The following is a 27,334-nucleotide window of genomic DNA, read 5'->3' on the forward strand; positions in this document are numbered from 1 at the left end:
TATGAAGAAAAATAAAATTAAAATTAAAAATATCCAAAATCATTTATTAAAGATGGTTATTAAATTATTGAACAAAGTTTCATTTTTTTCTAATGTAGAATTTGGTTTGTCTGAAGTAGTTGAGATGCTTTAAAATCAATAGAACTGCCTGTTTGTGTTACATTTGTCTATAAGCCAGATGATTATCATAACCATAAATAGATTTTTTTAGTTATTACTGTACATATTTATACTATGTGTGACTTGTCAACCAACAGTCAGAACCATGATTAGGACTGTCTTCTTACTCTCGGGTCTATATAATATTTATTTGCAGCCATTTGTAGACAAATTCTTGTCAGTATAGATGTGGAAATTACAGAAATAAGAATTGACCCCCCAAAATCAAAACAAGCAAAGAAATAAAAGCAAGAAAGGAAGGAAGGAAAATATTAATAAGCACAAAACAATTTGCTTTTATTCTTAGAGGAAATAATAAAGGTCTGTAAGTTCTTATTCCTAGAGACTTTCTGGGCACTTGCTGGGATTGTGTGGAAAACAACTAACAGAGCAACAGTCCTGCCACTGCTGACCCAATTGCTTACCTTCTCTGTGTTTCCTGCTTTCTTAAAGTGTTCTATTATCTCTTTCTTTGCATATTGAGCTTGATTATCTATCCATAGCCCCTCTTTCTATGACTACATACCTTCCACATAGGAGGGAGACGGGATGATATGTTCAAAGATAACTGCATGACTAATATGATTATTAAGAAAAGTCTGATCAGGAAATAGGACGAAGTTACACATATGCTAAAAGGGTCATACAGATGTCAAGTAACTGATGGCACTAAGAATAATCAGAACCCTGAAAAATGACAGTAGATTCTGTGGTCAACTGTTTAGGAATATTGACAAATTACTCACTAGTGACTGTTTTAGAAGGTTTCAAACCTTATTATTGCTTTAAGCACACACCTCATTTGTCTATGGGTTGCTCTCAGGAGAATATATTGTGATATTTCCTAAAACCTTGAGTCAACTATCCAGGTTACATATTCATGACAGACCTATATTTTACATAGGATACAAAGATGACTAGGTATGATGTGTTCTTACTCTGAAGGAGTAGCATTCCTATAAGGTATAAGTGTTATTGACAAAAAAAAATCTGATATTTTTCTTATATATGTCAAATATGTTCATGTTAGCAAACCAGTTCACCTCAGCAGAATAATTGACTAGCGTAATAATGTTTGTGTGGCTTTGTAGCTGTGGATTTTTTAGTTACCTTTGTAAGCAAACATTAGAAATATTTGGAATATAGAACATATTAGTATACTGGAAAGGCTTAAGGAAATTTTAAAGAAAAAAGAATGCATTGCCAATTGTCTTTATTTTTCAATGTGGTATCACTTATTTTGATTAGGTAAATGTAAGAACTTCTGGATATTAGCAAGTTAGATAAGTGTAATAATCCATATTTATTGAGTTCAATAAATTCTGAGTATATGATAGTGATAGACAAACTTGATGGTCTTGTGAAACTTATATTTTAGTACAGGGGAATGATGATACACAGATCAATAAAATTTATTAATATATTAGGAATTAGTATTTGAGAAAATAATTATAGAAGGGATGAGAACAATGAACTGTTAATTGTTGGAAGGTGGTAAGCGGTTGAGATTTTATAGAGTTTATAGACCTGTAGATTTTGTAGAAAAAAGACTAAGTGAGGAATAAATGATGAAGTAAAATGAATTCCGAATTACTATAAAAGTGTTGGCTGTCTTCAAATGGTAATTTTATCAACATGTTAGCCAACATATATTGCTAGCAAAATTCCTTACATTTCATAAACAAAAGCACAGGGAATGGTAATAACAACACAAAGAACAGTGGTCCTGACATTCCATATCATTTTGTTCATGTGACAATGAAAATAATCTGCCAATTGCTGAGTCGGTTGAGTTAATTTGAGAAGAAAGTCTAAGAAAGCAAGACTGGAAAAAGCCTTTCTACAAGCCATGAGAGAATAATGAGTAGAAGTTTGTATTTAAAGTTAAGAAGCCTGGGCCCAAAACCCAACTCTAGTACTATCTTTGGAAGTAAGTTGGAATTGTTAGTATATTCCCAAAGTTTTAGTTTGTCCATCTTTATAATGTGAAAGACAGAGCAATACTTTATATGTTTGAAAAAATGAATTATGGACTAGATTTTGAGTATTACTGTTTCCCACATGTGAACTGTATCATAGAAGTCATCTCTTGAAATATGGTAATAAACTTAATAGCTTTGAGCAAACCATATCATTGCTGAATATCATTTAATAATAACCTTATCCTTAAAATCTTGTCATGAGAGAATGCTTACATAAAAAGCCCTTCAAGACCTGAATATGCAACACATATATAAAGTGTCTCCCAAGTTACCTACATGAGAAGAAATAAAAGGATGAAAGCTGAGGTGAATTAATTATAAAAGAGTAAAATTTTAATGAAAGATTAAATCAGAAAGTCTGTTTCCTTAGGAAAATTAGTAAAAAATTCTTTCTGAACTTGTAGAAAACAGAGATGACAAACATTACCAATGCTGAGAAAGAGAAAGGAGACATAATGATCGATTATTTGAGTTATATAAAAAATGTATAAGAATAGTGTGGATAATACAGAATTATACAATACCGTAGGAAACTTGATAAAATGGGCAATGTTCTTAAAATGAAAAGTGTTAAAGCACGTTGGAAATCAACACATTAATCTCCCATCTAGCAAAGAAATATGTGAATTATAGGGAACATTTTTTTCAGGAAGGAACTCTGTAGCCAGATAACACTGCTGATGAATTCTATCAAAGATTTCTATCGAAATACATAGATTTCAACACAAATATTTTAAGAAATTAAAAAGGAAGTAATATGTTTCTGTTGACTTTGTAAAATCAGCATTCCTCTGACACATGAATTTAACCAAATCTCTACAATACTGCACTACAAACAAATGTACCTTGTGAGCATGGATTTAAAAACTACCTTATAAGATTTTAACAGTTAATCTCTCAAATTTATAAAAGATAATAATAAATATTATACATTTAAGTGGAATTCATCACAGAGATGCATTATTCACTGAGTGTTTAAAAACCAGTCAATATAAATCTCCATATTAACAAACTGAAAAAGAAAAATAAATTGATCAAATGAATGGATTTGAGAAAAGTTTTAACAAAAATCATACAATTCTCCTACCTTTGGATAAAGAAAAGGAAAATTTTCTCTGAACAAATGAATTATTAAAAATTTGATAGAGGGGTTGCAGTGGAAAAAAAGTTAATAAAGACTGAATATAAAACTTACACACTTGTAGCAATAAAAAATGGAATGCAGGAGCTGGGAAAAGTTCTTGGTAATTAAAGCTCTATTTGAGCAGAAAGGAGGGCAAGATCTCTATAAACTCACACAATTGCCCTTTGGGCATGACAGTTTACCCAGAATTCTAGTCCTGGCCAGCAGAGATAGATAAGGACTAGAGCAAGCTAACTAGCAAGGCTAGCCAATATGTTGAACTCTAGGTTTAACTGGGAAACAGTACTTACTTCAATAAGTAAAGTAGAAGAGGAATACAGGATGATTAGTAAAATCAACCATGAGTCTAACACACACACACACACGCACACACACACACACACACACACGCATTCAGGTGTGTATGTATGCACACATACATGTACACATGCAGACCACATACACACATAAAAAATAAAAAAGGAAAAATGAGATGGAATATCTCCCACAGGAAGATGAGGAAAAGATGAAGTTGGCATTCTTACTAGTTCTACTTAAATTTACAGTGGAGCTTTACATAATGCAATGTTATAAAAACAAAGCAAAACATCTTGAGAAGGAAAATATTCAGACTGTCATTGAGTATTCTCACAAAAATCTCAAAAAATGAACAGAATTTTTAAAATGCTATTAAAATATACAATAGTCATTTGCATTTCCATATAGAACCCAACTCCATCAACTGAAAAATTACTATTATTATATTATAGCACCAAAAACGTGGTCTAGTGATTATCTGACAATAATAAAATTGCAATTTCCTACTGTGAGAAGCAAAAGATCTAAGTAAATTTTAAAAGGTACCATATTTATTTGTTGATAGCTTCCACATTATACAAACAGCTTCCTCCTCCCATGCATTAACACTAAACAGACTCCAGGGGACTGTTCTTCACAGAACTTGACAAACTAATTCTAAAACCCATATAAAAACACAAGCGATATAGAATGCTTAAAATCACTTTGGTAAAACAAAAAGTTGAAAAACGATATGATTTAAAATGTATTGCTAGTTATAATAATTAAGACTGTAGAATAAGAATAAATAGAAGGCAGTGGAACAAAACTGAAAATCTGGAAACAAACCTACAAATATATGAGCATAAATTGTCAGCAAGTATTCAAATGCTAGTCAGGAAAAAAACCCAGTATTCTCAATAAATGAGATTGTAAAACTGAAAATGCATGTAGTAAACAAAACAATACCTGCCCCAAACTCAAAATTATTGATTAATTGATTTAAATATAGGCCTATAGTTAAATAAAACAAAAATTTTCATTTGGAAAAAATATAGTTTGACTATTATTATGGGATTATTATTTATTATTATTATAACATTAGTAATAATATTTTTATTAATTACTTTAGAGAGAAGACTGCTTTCTGTGTACCAATTTTCTTTCAGACAAATTCCATTGTAAAGTTAAATACATTTATTTGGTTATTTAAGCAAGAAAAAGGTCTTACTATGTGAAATTGACTTTTTTTCAAACTGTACAGGCAGTGGGGTGGGAAGAAGTTATTGAACACAATAAAAAGCAGAGGCCCCAGAACACAGTGTGAAAAGGAGCTAAAAAAAACTGTTGTACAATATTACAAGAAACCAGAAATTTTGCCAGAAATGTCCATCCAATGTAAATTTTAACAAGTGAAAGTGAGTGAGAATAATATGCTAGTTGGAAATCATTTCTAATAAAAGTCTTCCTGAAATAGTTCTAGTAGAACTCTTTGCCTTTTTATAAGCTTAATTCTTCTGCACAAGGAAAAGATATTTTCTGTCAATGTAGAATACATTACTTTCTTTTCTTTTTACCAAAAATATTATAGGAACTGGAATATGATGGAAGCCTTTCACTGAATTGAAATTAATCACACTATGTTAATATATTATTCATTATTTTGATTTATATGTTTTTGTGGAACACTTTTCCTTAAGGAAACTGTAATATTGTTTATATAGTAATTTATTCAGCTTTAATAAAGTTACGAGGTGATAAATTGAGGTCCTATGTATACATGACCTTATAAAGAGTATAAACCAGCATTAGTGAGTTGATCCGACAAACAGCTCTCTAGTCACCTGTTGACCACATGCTAAGTCTAAAACACCCTAGTAGACATATTTCTTGGCTTCAATGCTCAGTTAGATTTCCTCTATCCCTCTTTTCTTACCTTCTTCACTCTGTGGCTTTATGTTGTTGCTGCTGCTGCTGTTGATTGCTATAGGCAGGATCTCACTGTGTTGCACAAGCTAGTCTAGAACTCACAACAGCCACCCTGTGATGCAAGGATTATAGCTAGTATCTATTGTGTCTGGCTTTATATCTAGGTTTTCTAATGTTTAGTCTGCTCCTCTGGATTGTCCGTTAAACATATCTCTTATTCGTTTTTGGGCGCTGTGTTTAGATTTAAACCACAGAGTAAATCCCTTGCGTGTTCCTAAAGTTTATAACGTCTATAATTTTTATTTTAAAAATGAAACTGAGTAAGTGCCATGTAAGAAATTTAGTTGTTTTTGTCATACCCTGCTGACTTTGTACTTTTATGATGTGTGTTGTTTTATTTTGTTGTTGCTGTTCAGTTTATTTTGTTGTTTGTTTGTTTTTTTAAGACAAGAAGAAAGAAAAGGGGTTTGGTGGGTGGGAAGACTTGGAAGGTGTTGGGGGAGGGGAAAAGTATGATTGGAATATATTTTATTTTAAGTTATGAGGGTATAATTGTATGATTCTCTATATGTCCAGAGGAAGAATAAAGAAAATGGCCAAGCAGATTAGACAGTAATAAAACTTTAGAATGATACTAACAAGCACTTACTACTGACATTACTTATTAAATTATAATAGCTTAAAGTTTCATAACATGGAGGACTACATTTCTTAAATTAAACCAGGAAAAGTAAGTCTTCTATTATGTACTCTTTATTCCAAACAATAACTTGCATGCACATTAGATAAGGACAGGACATGCATCATTTGTCTGAGTACAATATTTAGTAAGATATTTTCTAGTTGTATCATATCTCCCCATTTTTTTACAGCTGAATAGTCCCTATTCTATATATGCATCACATTTTCATCATCCAGTCATCCACTAAAGGACATTTTTGTTTGCCTTTATTTCATACTGAAATTTAACTGCACCTGTGATATAAAGCCAGGAGATAGGAATGGGGGGTGGGCTGGGGGAAAGGTGAGGGGGGCATGACGGGGGAGAATAAGGGAATCCGTGGCTGATGTGTAGAATTAAATTATATTGTAAAAGAAAAGAAAAGAAAAGCCAACTCTATCATGGAGGGTGGTATTTTTCATGTATATTTGTATTCCCTTTGATAGTATGATTGATGATTTCATAGGAACTTTTACTATAGATTTTTGTGTGTGTGTGTTTTTACTTGGTCTAGGAATTAGAGTGATACTGGCTTCACAAATTAGTTTGGAAGTGTTCCTTCTATTTTTCTTATGTTGAGTAAATTAAGAAGTATTGTCTATATTCTTCTGTGAAAATCTGCTATAATTATATTTTGAATCCATGTGGGCTTGGGTTTGCTTTTTATTCTGAAGGTTTTTCATTAATCTTTCAATATCCTTATTTTGTGAGTCTCTTTAAACTATTGATGACTTTATTTTTATATTTTGTCCATTGGAGACAGTGAAGTATTGAAATAAAATAATTCTGCTGAATTGGAATTTAATTCTGTTGTTAAGTTCTGTAGTAAGCTGCTTATGATATTGAGTGGACCGGAGTTTAGTGCACATATTTTCAGGATTGTGATGCCTTCTTCATTGTTTCTTTGGTGAGAATGAAGTGCACTTCTTTATCGCTTTTGATTGATTTACATTTGGTTATTTGGATGAATCCAGAAACTCATCCATTTGTTTTAGTTTTTCAAGTTTAATGGTGCATAAGTTTCTTATTGTATTCCCTGATATTATTCTGAATTTTCTTTTGAATTTGTTACAATTTTTCTCTGTTTATGTCTGATTCTGTTAATTTTGATTACTATTTCTTTATTTTAGTTAATTGCAGAAAGGGTCTGTCAATCATTTTCATCTTCTCAAAGAAGCAGCTCTTCGATTATTTGATCATTTATTGTTATTTGATAGGGTCCTCAAAGTAAGTTTATCTGCAAAAAATTAATATGTTTGTTATATTATCTTCATACTAAATTTTGTAAAGCTTCCCATTAAATATGCTTAATCAGACAAAACATTTAAACATGCACAGGAGTTATTAGTCAACATAAAATGAAGTCAATGAGTCAATGGTATTTTGTGTATTTTTGTTTCCTTTTGCTTTGTTTTGACATTATTTGTCTTATTGGTCTTTTGCCTGTATTGATCTACGTTTTTATGATGTTTGTGGGTCTTGTTTGACTCTTGTTTTTGTTTTTTGATGTTTGGAAGGAAGTTTGTGAGAGAGATAGAGATAGAGATAGAGATAGATAGAGAGAGAGATAGAGAGAGAGAGAGAGAGAGAGAGAGAAAGAGAGAGAGAGAGAGAGAGAACATAATGTTGTATGGGTAAGGAGGTGAGGAGGATCAAAGAGAAATTGGAGGAGGGGAAATATGATCAAAATATATTCTATGAAAAATGTTTTAATAAAAATATAGGAAAAAAATTGAGACAATTGTCCTGATGATTTATATTTGATGTGTTCCTGAAATACTCCTATACGGAATGATTGATTCTTTTTATATCTAAATATGATGAATGGACTTAGAACTATTTTAGAAATTGAGCTTTAACTCTTCTCATATGAAAATGGAAAGTTTAAGAAAATATTATACACAAATCTTTAATATTTTTATCAGCACATGTCTATATAATTTGCTAATGAGATACTTGCATTTAGATTAAATTGTAGTTTACAAACAATTTAAATTAGGTCATTTACTTTATCTGAAATATATATTCAGATGTACAGAATATATATGCACAGTTTCTGTCTCATGGAGCTTATGCTACTGGGAAATGAAAGACAATAAGTTAATTAGCATAGTAATCACTCTGATAATTTAGATAAACATGTACCTGGTAGAAAATGAAGCTATATAATGTGTTGTAACAAACTTGAATGATGAGTGATGAAGAATGTTATGATTTAGAGTGTTCTGGAGTACCTCTAAGAGGATATTTGAGCCTAAACCAAATGATATGAACAATACATCATGTACACTCACACGTAAAAATAAAAATAAAATGTTTTGTAAATTTTAGTGGTGACATCAGAAACCCAGAGCATAAACGTCTACAGTATCATTTTACAATCTTTAGTTGTGGGTTGCTTCTTTGTTTTTGTTTGTTAGTTTGTTGTTTTTATTATTTCTAAATTAACATTAGAATATTTGATATCCAAATTTGTGAATATGAAGGAGTAAGAACGCAGCAGAACAATCTGAGTTTAGATCCCAAAGTAAAAAGCCACCTGTGGCCATATGCCCTGTAACACCTGCACAGGGGTTTAAATAGGAGGTTTATTTGGAATACATTTAACCAAAAGTGGTATCTCAAGTTCAGTAAAAGACCCTGTTTCAGGGGAGCTAGGTAGAAATCAACAGAGGATTGTGTAAGACTTCTTCCTTTGGCTTTCCTACACACACACACACACACACACGTGTGTGTGTGTGTGTGTGTGTGTGTGTGTGTGTGTGTGTGTGTGTGCATGACCCAGAGAGAGGGGGAGAAGAGAGAGAAGAGAGAGAAGAGAGAGATTTCAATATGACCTTTTGTTTTCCCTCTGGAAATGTAAATGAATACGATATCATAAAAATAGTGCATATCTATTTTGTGGAAGTAACATTTCATTTACACGATAAATAACATATCCATTAAAATCTCAAGAAACTGATCTTAATAATTGTAAGTACATGGTTCCACAATGATTTCTAGGACAAAATTCCAACACTGCTGCTTGCATAAACAGTTGACTTGGAAACCTACTGCTAGCCAGAATTAATGCATTCAAAGTCAAACCCATGTACTTTTTATTAAAGAGCCAAATTTAAATCTCTATGGTAACTACTGCAATAAATGTGCAACATCTTAAGCTATGATTATACTGTCACCCTTAGTGATGTCTATCTTAAGTACGTGACTACCAATCAGTTCACTGTTGTTCTCGTCAAGCAGAAATGTAGTTAAAAAAGGAAACTAATTATGAAATTCATTTAAATAAGCCTCAACAGTTTCGGCAATAACAGATCCTAGATATGAGGAGTGACTCTAAGGTGTGAGATAATACTAAGGGGAGACTTTGATCTAACTTCAAAATTGAGTGTTAAGTACAAATGCAACAGTAATTAAGGATCACTGAAAAGATGATTGTAGATTTTAACAGATTTTTAATTATCCTTGAAAATTATCAACCTCACACTATTTACTACCTCTAAAAATCTGGCTAGACAGATCAAAGATTCTAAAAATGCTTTCATTAATTTTCAAACTAACCACTAATTTCTACTACAAATATGATAAAGTGTATAGAAATTTTATCATTAAGTTATTAACCCTTTTTAGTACCAACAGTGTGTTCCTTGATATTAAATTCATTTCTGTGATGTCTCACTCCTTTATAAAAATTTTCCCCCATTTCCATTTATTTATTCATTTTGCAATGAAGCAACAAATAATCCTTTATACCTTCTCTTTGTTTTAAGTGAGCAAATAAATTCTGCATTTATGGTTCTGCATTCTCTATTTTAACTGGCCAAACTATTTTGTAGTGTATTTCTTAGTGGCTCTCTGGAGTGTAAGAGGTTTGGAGAAATCATCAAGATTTTGGGAACTTTTTAAATGAAAAACTTAATTAACAGTCTATTTAGAAAATTTATCTCATAAATCCCATGATGGCATGTGTGAGTTTAATAATCAGCTCTGCTGACAGTGACTACTCCTTGTTTATCTCTGTAACTCTGTAGAAAGCCCTCAGGAACTGAAGACTTTGTCATCACATTTGGGACCCTAAATGGAAACTCTAGACTCCTTAAGGTCATGTAAAGTTAAAGATGTACTTGATGAAGTTAGAAATTGTGTTGTAGAGTTGAGGCAAAGTATAGGCACGGTGACAGCTTTGAAAGCTAACTTAACAGCATTGATAATTAAAGAAGTGTCTGAGCATGGATGGGTTTGCCAAGAGAGAAAATAGGAAAAGTAACAGAGGAGGGCACGTCCTTAAGTAGCACCTACATCCAGGGGTGGGAGAAGGAAGAGAAACTGAAGGCAAAGCTGTCAGAGAGGAACTAAAATAATGTCACAAAAACTTAGAAAGTTATGGTGATTGTCAATAGTGTCAACTGCTGCAGAGAAGCAAGAAAGTAAGAATAATGAAAGCTCATAAAAGGCTTCATGAGCAGTTCTGGATGATGGATTCGGGATTCTGGAAAATAAGATAAGGTAATTGGATTTTGAAGATATGTACGGGAAGAAAAACTTTTAAAACACATTTACCAGCAAACAGAAAAGAAATTGCAGAACAACTTAAGGGGTGAATATGATCAAAGTAATTATTTTATATTTTCTACCCTTTTAGTATAGAGTAATAAAACAAAATATAGACTGATAGCAAGTATTTAAATACAAAGTGATATGGGAATAGAATGGATAATTGTTCAAAAATGCATGAAATATTGGAGAACTGCTATGAAGGTGATAAAGTAATGTGTGCAATACTTTAGTTAGCAAGAAAGCTGCATATTTATTATTTGACTACATCTTTATCAGAATACTGTGTGTTCCTATGTTTTTATTATATAACTGAATATTCTGAGCACCATAGAAAAAGCTGTGTGATTGGCAATTGGTAGTCCTGACTATCAAAGCTTCCTCTCTTGGGTCCAAAACCTATATTCTGTATTCTGAGTTCTTGAAATCCAGGGTAATGTTTAACCTTAGAGAAAAGAATAAAATGTCTTCCTGAAGAAGGCTAGAGGAAGCTAAATCTGATTGAGACATTTTTCTTTGTAAATGAGTTGAAGGTCTAGTCTAGCCTTCATTAGTTCAAGAAACATGGAAGAAAAGATTGAATTGACACTGGGGCTCAATAAGAGGCAAAGGTTTTCTACAAACCATGGCTTCTTCAGAAAACATTTAACAGCAAGTAACTTTAAATGTCAAAGGATGATATCTTGCAAGGATAGGGAATGAAAAGAGGAAATTATCCTTACTATGCTTTAAGTATTATGTTGGGTGGGAAAATGCTATTTATACTGACTATGTGAGCAGAGTAAAATGTTAAAGGTTGTTGTTTCATGTACTGTACACACACACACACACACACACACACACACACACACACACACACAAACACACACTCACCAGCCACATGGTTGATGATGTAAACAGGGCATAGTGCATTCTAGGGTAGTGCATTGCCACTAACCTACACCCTTAGCTTTCTTATAATTGTTTATGAACTCATTTCTAATCTGTAATGTTGTTGATATTGACTATTATTAATTTAATTTATTAATCAAAAATTGTAACTAGTATCATATCATTCACTCACAGTGGGGTTTGAGGTCATTTCCATGAACACTTGGCATATACCAATGTAGTTTTTTTTTTTTAATTTTTTCACACTTGTTTTATTTAATAAAAAATTATCTGTAAGATAATTTTTGAAAGAGAACCATAGTTTTTCATTGATGGCATTAGAATTATTTGTGCCCCGCCTCCTTACCTAAAATGTACTTATTTGAAATAAAACATTATAAAAAATTTTCACATGTCTGTTACAAGAAAGGTACAGCAGATTCCAGTAAAGGGGTTGTGAATCATGGCCATAAACAGAGTAGGCTCAGCATGAGTGATACCCTCTTCAGTCAGTTCCTTTCTTGACATCATGAAATTCTGCTGTTCTACTGTCAAATGCAAGTAGACGAGTAGACTTTGATATGCCCAGTTCTACCATTTACAATTCTACTTGCCTGTGGGTGACTTGAAAAAAGAACCATGTTTTATTATTCCTTCTCTGCTCAGTAGGGTGCTTGACACAAAGTCAATGGCCAATGTGTATTTGCTGAGTAGATGCCAGCCAAATCCTGAGAGAAAATGCTGGAGAGGAGAAAGAGGTCACTCCCAGCACTCAAATCCATTGTCATGCTGGCAAATCACTTTACCAGTTTACTAATTACACAGGAGGACCACTTTACAAGTTCCACAGGAGGACCATTTTAGAAGTTCCACAGGAGACCTCACTTCAACTAACAAGAGACAACTAAAGTTATGTGAGGATTTGTGGTAGGGAATCCCAGGAACAGAAGGACAACTATTTTCTGGGGTATCAGGAATTTTTCCTTTTCTGAGTTCTTTGAATATATTTCTGGCATCTGTAGAAGAGCAAGAGATGCCACACACTGCAGCTGGGTACCCATGTGGTCTGCTGATATTTAAAGGGGGTTGTTTGGGCATGAGATCTTGGGCGGCCTCATGCAGCTGTCGCGAGCTCTGTGACCAGAAAAGGCAGATGTTCCTGATTTCAGACAATATTATGATCAGACTCAGGATGAAACCAACATATAAGTGCTGAGTGTCCCACCTGAGACAAACCACAGGCTCATTTTCCCAGTATTTGAGTATTTGGTAACATTTACATGCTCATAGGTGAGATTTATTCATGATGCTAATTATAAAACAAGGGAATCACATAGTCTAATATTTTGACTTTTTAAAAAAAATTTTCCCCTTAAATATGCTGCTAAATTTCCCCAAACTTCTAGGACTTCTTAGGCTTTCAGATTATTAACTATTGAAGATAGAAGAGTAAGACTATTTTCCTATGTAATATATTTCTGTTTTCCCAAAGTTATCTCCTTAGTGACACCTACATATTAACAAAGAAATTATTATTATTATTATTATTATTATTATTATTATTATTATTACTTTTAATATGAGAATCTAGTCACTAGTTATTTTTAGTAGAACTACCTTATGTTGTGGGATTTTCAATATCCTGGAGACTAGTTTGTATTCTTCATTACCAGCCTGCTTTAGTCATACAATTAAATTAAGCAAGATAGAAATTTGCTCTAAAGAGTCATGGCCATGGGTTGCCCTGTAGATCTAAAGGAGAGGTGGGTTTTTCTAATAGCAGCAGCCCTAATAAGATGTAGAAAATGCAGTCCTGTCATACACCAATTCTCAAGGTGAGAAAATTGCAAGGACAAAAATTTGTTGAAAGGCAAAAGTATCAATACTGTATACATGATAAAATGTTAGCATGTACATACCGGGGTATCTCCACTGGGAATTAAATTGTAGAGGATGAGCTTTTCATTTAAGAATATAAAACAGTATGAAAGATTCCATCAGGGCCACTACTACTTACCAATCACATAGAACACCTGATGTGTGTGTGTGTGTGTGTGTGTGTGTGTGTGTGTGTGTGTGTGTATATATATATATATATAGAGAGAGAGAGAGACAGAGACAGAGACAGAGACAGAGGGTGTGTGTGTGTGTGAGAGATTTAGTTTCAAAGCAGTAGTTTAGCTTAGTTCTATGCTCAATAAAAGAATACCTGTTTGTTTTCTTTTTCTACTTTATGCTTTCCCTTTTCCTCCCTAGGCTTTCCTCCAGTACCACCCAACAGTAGGGTAATGGCAAAGCAAACAGAGCAGCTAAGGTTAAAGCTTTCTGAAAAATTAGTTCTCTGAAAATTTTGTACAGTAGTCTTGACTAGATTCACCTCTTTTTGCAACTCCATCTAGACACACTCTCTTTTCCCTACCACATAACCTTCTGAGCTCTTTTAGCCCCACCCCCGTGAATCAAATCCAGTTTGTGCTGCCCTGAAATTCATGGCTGTGTGGCCTTTTACCAGAGCTTGGCAGACCTACCTGTAGCAACATTTTCCAGAAGCTGACTTTCCCATTCCCATCAGCTAACAATGCCAACAGCACCTAGGCTTTGGATGTGATTTTATGTCTACTTTCACTCTCTCTGCTTGGATTTGGTCTGGCTCAAACTTGCATGAGAAACCTATTTTATATCCAATTGACTGTGTCTCTGGAAAGTGAGTAGATGTTGTAAAGGGGTAACTCTAATCTACTGCTTTTAGGAATAAATTCTTTGCTAAGCTAAGATGGGAAATCCTTGGGAAGAGAAAAAGTGAATGGACATTTATGACTAGACATTTTAGAAACAAAATATCAGGGTTTCTTTCTTTCTTTCTTTCTTTCTTTCTTTCTTTCTTTCTTTCTTTCTTTCTTTCTTTCTTTCTTTTTCTTTCTTTCATTTTGAGATAGAGTTTCTTTAGGAATCCCTTGTTGTCCTGGAACTCACTATGTACTATATCAGGGCTTTTAGACCACAAGTAAGTCATTCTTACATGAGAATATTTTTATATGACTACAAGTACAGAGATATATACAAAATATATATACCAATTAAATATTTACTGAAAATAAATCATTTAATTTAAATTATACTGTTATGTACTTAATTTTAATACTTACTAAAGATAAATTTTTCAAATATATGAAATAGATATATCTGTTTATTCTATAAAAAACATAAACCTTGGATGAAATTTTGATACTTTAAGACAGTAGTTCTCAATCTGTGGGTTCTAATCCCTTGGGGTTCATTGACTCTTTCACAGGGGTCCTCTAAGACCATTGGAAAACAGATATTTATATTACAATTCATGAAAGTTGTTGCTTGTTGGCTCCTCTCCAGGTCCCACCAAGCCCCACAGTCCCATAACCCATGTATAAAATAATCACTCTGACACTTATATTACTTATAAACTGTATGGCCATGGCAGGCTTCTTGCTAACTGTTCTTACATCTTAAATTAACCCATTTTTATAAATCTATACCTTGCCACGTGCCTCGTGCCTTACCAGCATCTTTACATGCTGCTTGGCCTGGCAGTGGCTGGCAGTGTCTCTTCATCCTTCTTCCTGTTCCCTCAATTCTCCTCTCTCCTTGTCCCGCCTATACTTCCTGCCTTGTCACTGGCCAATCAATGTTTTATTTAGATAGAGTGATATCCACAGCAGAGAGTAGCAAAATTATAATTATGAAGTAGCAATAAAAATAATTTTATGGTTGGGGTCACCACAACATGGCAAACTGTATTAAAGGGTCACAACATTAGGAAGGTTGATAACTATTGTTTTAGGACATCAAATATATTCAGTGTCTTTCAGAATTGAACAATGTTTTAATTTTATAAGTGTTACTTGTTTACTTTGAGTAAATACATAGAACAAAAATGGCAGAATTTTATGTAGGGCCATTTCAGTAAGTGTTGAAAATTTTGCCTTATCCATGCCAAGATTTATTTAGTATTTTTATGAGACTCAAGTAAGCAACTCAGCCAACAATTTAAAAGTCAAGCATTCTAATGTAATACAATCCAAAGCTATGCTTAGTTGATATTTATATGACAAGCAATGGTGATAGGAAAATATTATCTTTAATTTCCATAATTAAATCATTCCTCTTTTCTGAACAAAACTTTCCATGTAGAGTATAAACAAATGTTAGTCATTGTATGCAATAGCTTCAAACCTAAGCTGGTTTACTTCAGAAAGCTCGGTGTCACATACTGCCACAGCCAGCATTCACAGTACAATGAGTGAGTATGTATAACAGTACCAATGCTGGGATAAAATCGGGCATTGCAGTGCGAGTGAGTACTGTCAGATGCACTTAGGATACAGTAAATATATGATTTTGAATTAATCTTTCAGTCTATGTGCATTCAGGAGACTTTTACTCTTGCCAAACTTTTGTGGCCCAACATTCAGTTTTGTTATCTCCATATGAAGTCATGACCCACAGTTTAAGAAAGAGCTATAGGAAATATGGCATGACATAGCTGAATTTGAATTCCCTGTCTTCTTGCCTCAGCTTGGTTGCACTCATATTACAAGGATACATGACCATACTTGGTGTTTTTATAGTTTTATGTAGTTTGAGACCTTGGAAAACAAGAAGTAATTCACAGGATGGGGAAATCATTTCATGAGAATTACAGGACCATCCTTTTACACTTTCACTTCTCCAGGGTGTGTGTGTGTGTATGTGTGTGTGTGTGTGTGTGTGTGTGTGTGTGTGTGTGTGTAATGTGTGTGTGTGCATGTACATTGCATGCACATGCATGTGTATGGATTGCATGTGGAGACCAGATATCCACCTCACCTGTGCTCAGAAACCATCTACATTTTTGTTTTCTTACTTTATTTTTTGAGATTATACTACAATTACATTGTTTTCCACTCCCCATTCCCCTTTCAAACCCTCGAATATAACCCTTCTTAGTCTCTTTCGATTTTCTAACATTTTTTTCCTCATTAATTTTTGTTACATTCACACATGTATGAATATATACATGTATGTTCCTTAATATGACATCTCAGACTGTATGATGTTACTCATGTGCATATTTTCAGTGTTAATCAGTTGTTATCTGCTAACCAGTGTTGTGATCTTCTCGGGGAAAAGCTATTTCTCCCACTCAGCATTCCTTAGTTGCCTGTAGTTCTTTGTGTGAAGTTGAGGTCTCCTTGTCCTTCTCCCACACACATTAGCATGTCTATTGTTGTTGACCTGGTTCATCCTATGTCATGGCAGTCAGGTTGGTTAGACTATGGGTGCAGCTTCTGTCATTCACATAAAACTGTCTGGTATTCTGGCTCCCCTCTTTTGCAACATCTCCCGAGCCTTAGGTGCAGGATTTGTTTTGCAGGTGTATGCACTGAGTCTGGGCTCCACAACTCTGCATTTTGATTCACTGTGGTTTTCTGTAATGATCTTTGTCTGTTCCAAAGAGAAGTTTGCTTAATGAGGGTTAAGGACTGCACTTTCCTCTAGGAATGAAGAGAAATATTTAGAATGTAGTAATGGATTATGCTGGGTTAAAATAAAATAGTGGTTGTATGTTCTCTTCTAAGATCCATAACTTCACTAGCCTCAAGTCGTTGCCTAGGTTTCTAGTACCAGGCATGAGTTCCTCTTGTTGAGTGGGACTTTAGTCCAATGAGAAGACAGTGGGTTACAGCCACAGCATCATCCTTAGGGCTTTAGTGCTTTGTTGGTCTCAAATGTGAGTGCATATCCTGGAATAACTGAAGAAACCAGGAAAGTAAAAAGGGACCACCACCTGGGTCAGGGATTAGTAGAGGAAGAAATGGCAGGGTACAAGTATCTGATGAAGGAAATGAAAAAAAAATGGGATGTACTTAGAGAGGGAGATAAACTCAGAAGGAGAAATGAAGCCAGAATAACAACAAGGATGTCTGAAAAGAGTCATAAGGAATCATACTATTAACTAGCTTCCCTAGACCTACAATACACATAAGTCTGTATAAGCATAAATGCGAATGTATAATTTAAAAGAAATTTTACATCTAAGTCTATTAATGCTCCCTCATCAAAAGCCAAAAACCATTGAAGAAAACTATACCACACAATATTACTGTTGCCTTTTGTTGCTCCCAAGAGGTGGAAGTTAAGTTCCTGTTCTGAAGATACCATGCACCTGAGACACAGGGCCCGCCCACAGCCACCTGACCAGGAATTGACTTGAATGCCTCCTCCCTCCCCAAAGTGGCACCAGAAGCTTCCAAGCTAGCTTCTAAGGGAGGGACAGAACTAACATTCGTACCCAGCCATGACACCTATGAATCAGACTTTGTTTTTTTTGAGACAAGGTTAGTTAGTGACTGCCATGGGACTTGCCAAGTGGCAAGGTGGACTATGACATTTACCAGTTTCTGTATGCCTAGAGGTAAGATTAGAAATGTACACCACCATTTCATTCTTTCACGTGTGTTCTAGGCATTGAACTCAGGTTCTCAGACCAGTGTGGCATTTACTAAACCATCTCCCCAGCTTTCCCAAAATGTTTTTTTTTTTTCTATCGTGTTCTTCTAGTATAGGTAAGATAAATTTAACTTACCCAAGTAGGGGAAAGAATATCCCAGCTGGATCAAGAAAAGAGAGGGAGAACAAGGAATAGGAGACCATGGTAAATGAGGACCACATGAGAAAAGGAAGAAACAAAGTGCTAAAGAGACCCACAGAAATCCACAAAGATACCCCCACAAGAGACTGCTGGCAATGGCCGAGAGACAGCCGGGACTGACCTACTCTGGTGATGGGATGGCCAAACACTCAGTATTACCATTTTTACCTTTGCAAGGACAATGAAAGCAAAAACTCTTGCTTCTCGTTTAGTTATATGATAGACATGTTTTAAGATATCATGCAATTCTCCATATTTCCCTTTGTTCTTTTTAATAAATTAATCAATCGGTATATACTATGAACCTAAATTAGACCTACATGTTATTTTAGTTATAGCATAGACTATTGATTGATCTTTTTAAATTTAGTTTTTTTTTTTACTACCTAAATTGTATCGGGTTTACAAAAAAAGAAAACAAAAAACCAAAAACAAAAAAAACCATGATGTTTCTAAGATATAACACATTGTCCCATACAAGTATGCATAAATAAAACATCTAAAATCAAATATAAATATTTAATTATATAAGAAACTGAGAATAAAGAGCTGAGTGGCATGCTACAGAGAGAGGTAATGCATGTTATATTTCATTGAAAACGATCAATGAAAGACAGGATAGACAAGGACTGTTTACAGGAACAAGCATGTGAACTAGGCCTAATAGAGGACATAACGGTTCGAGAAACATATGCATTAATTCATAATTTTAATTCCCCAAATTGTGTCAGGCTATTACACGCCTCTCTGTTTCATTATCATCACCCTAGGACATTATCATCTCACCCCTAGATTATTGCAATGACTCCTTAATAGATCGCTCCAGTCTACTGTGTTCAAATTCATTTTCCATATAAAGACCAAATATCTTTACATGTCCTAGTTTGCCTTAATCATCACAACAGCCCTCTTGGGTACATCTTCCCAATCTTTTTTATGACCTACAACCTAAAGCATAGAAAAAAAAGAAAAGAAAACAAGTGAGGTCACTCAGCTGGTAAGGGGCTGAGCAGGAATCCAATCTTAGCATCTGAAGACACACTCATAACCATTGATCCGAGTGGCCTCCATTATATGCCATTTATTTTTATTATTGAGGAGGTCATAAACAATGGTTCAGCACAGAGACAGTTGCAAACAGGGAAGAAGGTGAAACTCAGAATAAAACAGGTAGCTGCTGTATCAGCCTGGCACAACTTTAAATCGGAAACAGTTCCTCTTGAAGTACAATTTCAGATACCAGCTTATGACAATTATCTTTATTATTTGTTTACTTACTTGAGACAAGGTCTTTCACTCTTGCTTACACTAGCCTGGGACTAAGTGTATAGCCCAGGATAGGCTTGAACTTGTAGGGGTTCCCCTGCCTCAATCTCTGGAGCTCCGAACTTATATTCATGAGTCACCACAACCAGCTGTTTGTGAACTGTATGATCCTTAATTAGAATGCAACTGCTGTAGGTGCCAAAACACATGAAGTAAGTTAGTTAATTTTCTTTTGGCAATGGGGAGAAAATCAAGTAGATAATCAAATGAGCAATGGAAAGTTTACATTTTGATTAACTCTGAATCATCAAAGGAAGTTTATAAAAAAAAAATCTGGAAACAAACACTGTTACTAGCTTTAATTTTCTATGGATAAAAGACTATATTTTATACACAGTCAAATTTGGTTGACAGAGATAAAATACATAAATATTAATCTGTTGGAAACCTCAGAAACAACAATCAGATTTGCTTGATGATACAAAGAAATCTGGGCATTACCAGTTCATGTGGAAGAGACAAATATTTTATTCAGTTTATCCTATTTGTTCAGCTCTTGTAAAATCACTTCAGAAAATATAATGTTGTATTCTAGTTGAAAAATAATTGACTATGCTTTTAAACTCATCACTGTGTACCTAAACTGTTAAGACACTGATATTCTAATTTTTAAAGAAATGTAAAATTCAAGATTTTAATGTGTTTTGTTTCAAAAGACAAGATTCAGCAACCCTATATCAACAACAAAATTAAATGCTAGTTAAGCAATCATTTTACTTGTTCCTAATTTTTGTTTGTTTGTTTGTTTGTTTGTTTTGTTTTTGAGACTGGGTTTCTCTGTGTAGTTTTGGTGCCTGTCCTGGATCTCGCTTTGTAGACCTGGCTGACCTCGAACTCACAGAGATCCACCTGGCTTTGCCTCCAGAGTGCTGGGATTAAAGGTGTGTGCCACTACTTACTTGTTCCTAAATTAAGCAACAGAATCTTCAAGTAGTTTCTATGATCACAATTTCTTTCCAGTGGAAAAGTTAAGGGCATGAGCATTGACAGTTTTACACACATACATAGATAGTGAAGGCAACAATAGAATATTCCTGTTTGTATTATGATTGTAGCTCAGTCAATCATGATCACCTACTGTGTGTGTTGTTCTTGGTTCAAGCCCCAGTATTAGCCTAAACCAGCAATGCAAGTCTGGCATTGCAGGCCTCTGATACTAGCATTTGGGAGGTAGATACAGGAAAATCCAAATTTAAAAGTCTTCCTCAGCTACATAGTAAGTTTAAGGGAAAGGTGGACTACAGAGAGACTTGCCAATAAAAGAAAATTCTATTTGTTTGTTTCATAGTCCATGCTTTGGTTTTTGACTCATGTTCCTTTGCCATAATTCCCAGGGTGCTGTGATTCCCAGAGGCAAGTGTCCACACCTGGCATGCACATTCTTCCTCAGGGTCTTATTATTCCTCTATTTGTTAGCAATATTTTTTAGCCTTTCATCCAAAATATTTACTAAAGAAACTGGCAGAGTAATCATTAAGGTAGTCACACTCTGTACAGTTTGTAAGATTTGCCCACACACTTATTTTTACTTTCTTTTTATTTATTCTTTGTGTCTTTCACATCATGCCTCCTGATCCCACCCATCTCTCTCTCCCCAAGAGTAAAACAAAAAATAAAATTCAAGAGAGGAAAACAGGGGAAAAATGGGGCAGAAAAAAGGGAAAAATCTCATGATGGAAGCTGCACTGTGAAACAGTGAGTCAGGCAGTAAACCCCTTTATCCATACATTTTTACATGCAAACGTTCATTGCGAAGAATTATTGTTCTGGTTTGAGGTTCCTGGTCTCTGCCACACCATCAACACTGCATGCCCTCACTAGAACTCTTCCAGGATATCCTGTTGCTGTCCTATGTCCTGAAGATCCTGCAGCCCTGGGTCCACAGGACCAACACCCCTACCCTTACCCCTTTGCTCAGCAGATCACAGATGGAGTGGATGTTGGGGTGAGTCAACATATAATCCTGATTCTGGGATTGTTACTCACATACTTTAAATTAAAATTTATGTTTCAACTTCCTCCTTTTTGTCTAGAGTGATGGTTCTCAACCTGTACGTCATGACCCCATTGGGTATTGCAAATGAGATATCTTCCATATCAATTGTTTGCATTACAATTCATAAAAGTGGCAAAATTACAGATATGAAGTAGCAATGAAATAATTTCATGGTGGGGGGTACCACAACATGAGTAACTATATTAAAGGGTTGCAGCATTAGGAATGTTGAAAACCACTGGTCTAGTATCTATGTGTGTGGCAACTCTTTGCAAATATTTGATCATTTAAGTATATTACATTTATATTAGTTTAGTATTGATATTACTATGCAGTCCTATTTTTATATCTTCATTTTTGAGAAGGTTTGCCAAAAGAAATGTACTATGAATATTTATAATCTATTCTATGAGCACTGATGGAGGAGGAATTATATTCCAGATCTCAGTATTTACTGAGATACTGAACAGTTGCAACCACCACTAGTAAAGCTCATAAGCATATTTAAGAGTCAAAATCAAAATAAGATTCTATCCTGCTTTATAAATCATCAATCATTATTGGGAATTTTACATTTGTGTTTGCGCATAGAATTCATCTTCACCATTTAGCAATATAGCATAAAACCAGCACTCCCCTACCTGTTAAGTCAGAAAGGCCAGAGTTTTTGGGATCACAGTACTTCAATAAATCCCATTCTCTGTTGTGTGTACATGCTCAGAGTATAGTAGGTAGAGATTAGTATCTTTTCCTCACTCTACTAGGTTCCAGGTGACTGATACACCTATTGCACATGACAGATAGCTAAATGAAATAAAAAAGTACTAATAAAACTGTTATCTGAGAGGGAAATTTTCAGAAATGAGGACCAAAGACTCATGTAATGCTGTACACTTTAATTTTAATTAAAATGAAATGAATGAGTCATGAAGTAAGACTAGACTAAAGTGAATGATCTAATTTAATAGAGAGAGGAATTGAAGGTAAAAAGATATAGCAAGATTTATTTGCTCAGAATTACCTAGGCCCTGAGCATGGGCTGAGAAAGAATGAGAGTCATATGGCTGATTTTCAGGTTATGCACGTCAGAGAACGTTTTGTATTACCATGTTTCATATGAGAAAAGTGGCGGGGGTTGAGTGTCTCAGACTTACGTTTTGGTTTCAACAGTTTCTTTTTCCCAAATGTCAAGTTCACATATTTGGTGTTACTATGTCTTGAGCCCTATTGTTAACACAGAACTCATAAGACCACAAGCTGTGAGAGTGCCAGGAATTGACAGAGTGGATACAGAGCCCCCTGGACATTGCACATAACCCCAGTGCTAATGCACATTTGCAATATAAAATAAAGAGAGAGAACTCTGAGGACAGGTATCAATCACTGCTTGATGGAGGACTCATTGTACAATCTGAATTTGCTGTGGTGTACACTTATTATGCACTTATAATGATTTATTTTTTTCCTCCTACCTTGTTTTTATATTTTGAAAGATAGCAGGTTACAGTGCTAAAGCTTATCATTTAGGATAAATTCTATGGTTTTCTGATGGATTCCAATTATTAAAATCCCTCTGTTTGTTTGTAAAGGCCTTGCTATGTAAACAAAAATGGCTGACACTTGTGTCTCTTGCTCATAGGCCCAAGCTGACAGAAGACCTTTGAGTGTATATTGTTGCTCTCTCTCCATCCAAGTTGGGAGAAAGAGCAGGCTGGAGAAATGGCAGATCATGCATAATATGGAACCTTATGATTGTAATTGGCTACATATAGATCCACCTGCTCTTGGTAGTGATCATCTTCAATGCTCATTTGTCATCATTTTTTTAAAACTGTGCTTTGCTTTGGAAAAATCTCTCTCACTTCCAAGAGTCTGCAGAGAGAAATGGTCTCACTTAGTCTCTTCACAGCAGACAGCCACCAACTGTCTTCCTTATTTGTGCAAACACTTGCTAGTGAGCTATATTGCTAGTCCATAGCTCTCTTTCTATGCACCATATTCTATATGTAAGGCCCAGAAACAAGTTGAAGCTAGACACGCTTTCATTCATTTCATCTTTTGACCTGTCAGTTCTGCTATATCATCAGATCAAGCCCACTCCCAAGATTCTTTAGATTAGACACCATTTATATTACACTAGAAATGAGCTTTTATTGCATGCTTGATGATTTTTCCAAGAGCATTTTAAGCACATTTTTCTCTGTTCAAATGGCAGTACTGGAATAGCTAGCCTATTTGCTATTCATAGGATTCTATCTTTTTTTTGCACTGAACCTCCTTTCTTGTTTTTTTTTTTTTTCTTTTTTTCTTTTTTTTTTGTCTAGTCACTGGGAAGGAAGGGAAATCCTTCTTACTGTTAATATAGACCTCTTTATAATGATGAAAAGACCTTAAATTCCTTGGCTCACTGCGTACTAGGTTACTTTTCTGAATTCCTGTCACTTTTAAGAAAACTGTGGTTATAGTGCAAATGCTGAGAACTTTGCTAAATCATGTTTCTTTGAGGGAATGAGAGATTGCTGAGAATCCATATAAGTCTGTCAGTAGTGCTTGTAAAGTTGCTGTAGTGTCACTCAACAGCCTCGTTCACCGTGAGCTGTGAATTATTTTTTTATTTTGCTTTTGTCCTATATGGTACTCTCTAAATAACTTTCTAAGTTTCCAAGAACTATGAAACCGCTCACATTTGATGAGGTAATTTGTCTTAATCCATAGTTTTCAAATATATCACAATATGTAATGTATATGCATCCCAAATGTGCTTATCTCCTCATTCTTCCAGCAGTGATTTTTTTTCTTCATATTAACTTTGGCAGTTAAAGTTTAAATTGTCCATTTGCTCATTTAGGCAATATATTAATTGTCTTGCTGCTTTGAGATGTACATAACTTGGTATTTGGCTCTCAGAGCTGTAAAAACAACCAGCCATTTTTGCTTTTTTTGTAGTCTACATCCTAGGTGAGAAAGGAAGAAATATAGGGATACAGAAAATCTTTATTCTAAAAATCTTTTGAAGATTTTCTTTTTAATTTATGTGTATGTGTGAGTGTCTATGTGGGGCTTTGTGCACATACCCATGCAGGCACATCATCCACATGGTTTCTGGGACTTAAATTCATGAGTTAGGGAACACACTACAGGCATGACTGGGGAATCTCTCCAGCATGTAGAAATGTATCCTGTGGGATGATGCTTTGGCTAGGGTAAGAACAAGGAAGAGGCATCTCATCTAATGGAAAAGAGGCATGACAGAATTACACAGGTATAGAGTAAGCATGTGAGGAGGCTTTGATGTGTAATAAAATGTATAATGTGATTCTAGAAAATAGCAGGTTTTTTATAGAGGGAAATAATTATGTATCATCTTAGAGGAACTGTGAAAGAATTTTGTTTATATTTTCTTTTTTTTTCCTTTAATGTGTAGCATTAAAGAGAAGGTTAGCATTCTAGCAGCATGTTGGTAGATGTCCCAACATCTCAGACATTAAAACTGCTTTTCTGTTGTTGAAGTCACCATCTAGCCAGGATCTGGTATTTAGTAGTAGCATCATGAGCAAATGAATATTCTGTAAATTATTTTACAGACAATACTATCAAGTTTGGTTAATGGGTTGAATGTGTTTTAAAAATAAAGAGAAATCAGTTATGACAATGACTGTAATTTTTACTTTATTTCTTATTTAATTGACCAGCCATCTGGGAGATTGGTGGAACCATTTAATAACAGTTTGTAAATTCCTGTGACAAAATAAGATCATACTGGTAGAGGAGGGTGGATTCAAAACTTCAGCTATGGACTGGCATATTTGGTTATCTCTGAGGCAAACAAAACTAAAAGTGTTCAGTAAATGTTTTGCTATACTAATCCATGTCCCGTTGGAAAAGTCTAGGTTGGGATATAAGAGATGAACTTGTCAGCATTTAGATAAGTTCTCTGTTGATACAACAAATGAGACGGACTTTGAGGCTATGAAGAGAAATGGAGACCAACCTTTACATGGTAATTTAAGAGAAGGGAGAACTGGGAAGTAGCACATTGGAAGGGAGATTCCAAAATGGAGTTTCCTACATAACTCATCTAAATAAACATTTGTGGCTTCTATCATGCTCATTTTAAGAAGGAACAGAAATGAGCATCATTTCACAATGAGTAGAAAAACAGATGAAAAAAAAAAGATGTGATGTGTCTATAAAATAGTGTATGCTATTTTACATAGGTGTAAATGAAGTATACTGGATGTGAATATTAATCAATTTATGATTTATTCATGTTTTAGAGATTTTTTTCATTGACTTGGGTATTTAAGATGCCCACTCTGAAGTCATGGCATGCAATTTATAGGGTGAAGTCATGATATCAAGAGAACAACAGACGATGATTAAGTCAGACACATTTATAAGAGATGTGCGTAGATTGATCTGCAAACCTTGATTTACCATTGTGGGGAGAAAGATCAACTATCTTCACTTTAATGAAAGAAGAATGTAAACATTTCTGCAATTAAAAGATGAGGTGTAGGTCATGTTCAATGGGTAGAGGAGTTATGAACCTATAAATATTTTAGGAAAATCTGCTTGCTTTTTGAGAGGGGTAAAGAGGCCCACTATTCTGCTTTCTACTTAAATGTTGGATTTCTCATCTTTTCCACTAGAATAATCCTGCTCACACAGCCCATCTTCAATATGTATGGGGATAGGGGCAATTACTTCCAAGTCCTGTCATAGTGAACCAAGATCTGTGGCTGTTCAAGTCCATTATATGAAAGTCGATATACTTGCATATGTTCTTTTCATACATTTCTGTGTACTTCAAAACATCTGAAGATTGTATGTTTTTAGTACAATGCAAATGTGGCTATGCAATAGTTCTTATTTTGTATTTCTGTTCTTTTGCTACATTATTTTGTGTGTGAGAATACATTTATGATACACGTACTTATGGATCTCAGAAGACCACTTACTAGAATCAGTTCTCTCTTTCCACCTTTCAGGTTCCAAGGATTGAATTCATGTTGTCAGGCTGCAGAGAAAGTACTTTTACTCTATGAGCTATGGTACTGGCCCATTAGTTATCTTTGACAACAAAAAAGCCTGTGTATATTTAATAAAAATAGCATTTCCCAATGTTTTTAATCCTTAATTTATTGAATACACACATGTAGAACTGATTGGCATGGGGGCCACTCTGTACACCATTACTGAGGCTTAACATACTAGTAAAGTCTTTAGCTATATAATAAAATTTTATTGAAATAAATACTTGTGAAAACTTTATATAATACCTGCCTCCAACTACAAAGTAGATCTGAGAATATCAAGAATTCCAAAGAGTTCCTGGTTTCAAAGAATCTTTCTTTAAAATTATTTTTCTTGAATGGACAAGAATTCACAATGTAACACTCTTAGTTCTTCACTAAAATAATGTTTATGGTGCAAAAGTAAACCAACACTCAGTCTCTCCAAAGAATGTCCTAGATAAAACTGATTTTGAAGGATACATACATGGTTAGCAGAAGTAAAAGAAACCCAGAATGTTAGTAAGAGTAATGACATTCAACTGTAAAAGATTTAGGAAAAAATTTGATGACTGGGACTGGGTAAGCATTTACAATCCCAAATGGAAGGAGTATAATTGATAGATTTTTCTTCAAATCAAATTTAGTTGACAGTGCATTGATATCTATATCAATTCACAATGAGATTCACTCAT

General features: G+C 34.4%; 1 protein-coding gene across 2 annotated transcripts in view; it reads left to right on the forward strand.

Annotated features, from left to right (window-relative positions):
- The window catches only part of Galnt13 (polypeptide N-acetylgalactosaminyltransferase 13), a 581,705-nt gene that overhangs the window by 367,245 nt on the left and 187,126 nt on the right, over nucleotides 1-27,334 (forward strand). The gene's annotated exons all lie outside the window — the stretch shown is intronic.

This window comes from Peromyscus leucopus, chromosome 4, assembly GCF_004664715.2.
Source record: "Peromyscus leucopus breed LL Stock chromosome 4, UCI_PerLeu_2.1, whole genome shotgun sequence".
NCBI lineage: Eukaryota > Metazoa > Chordata > Mammalia > Rodentia > Cricetidae > Peromyscus > Peromyscus leucopus.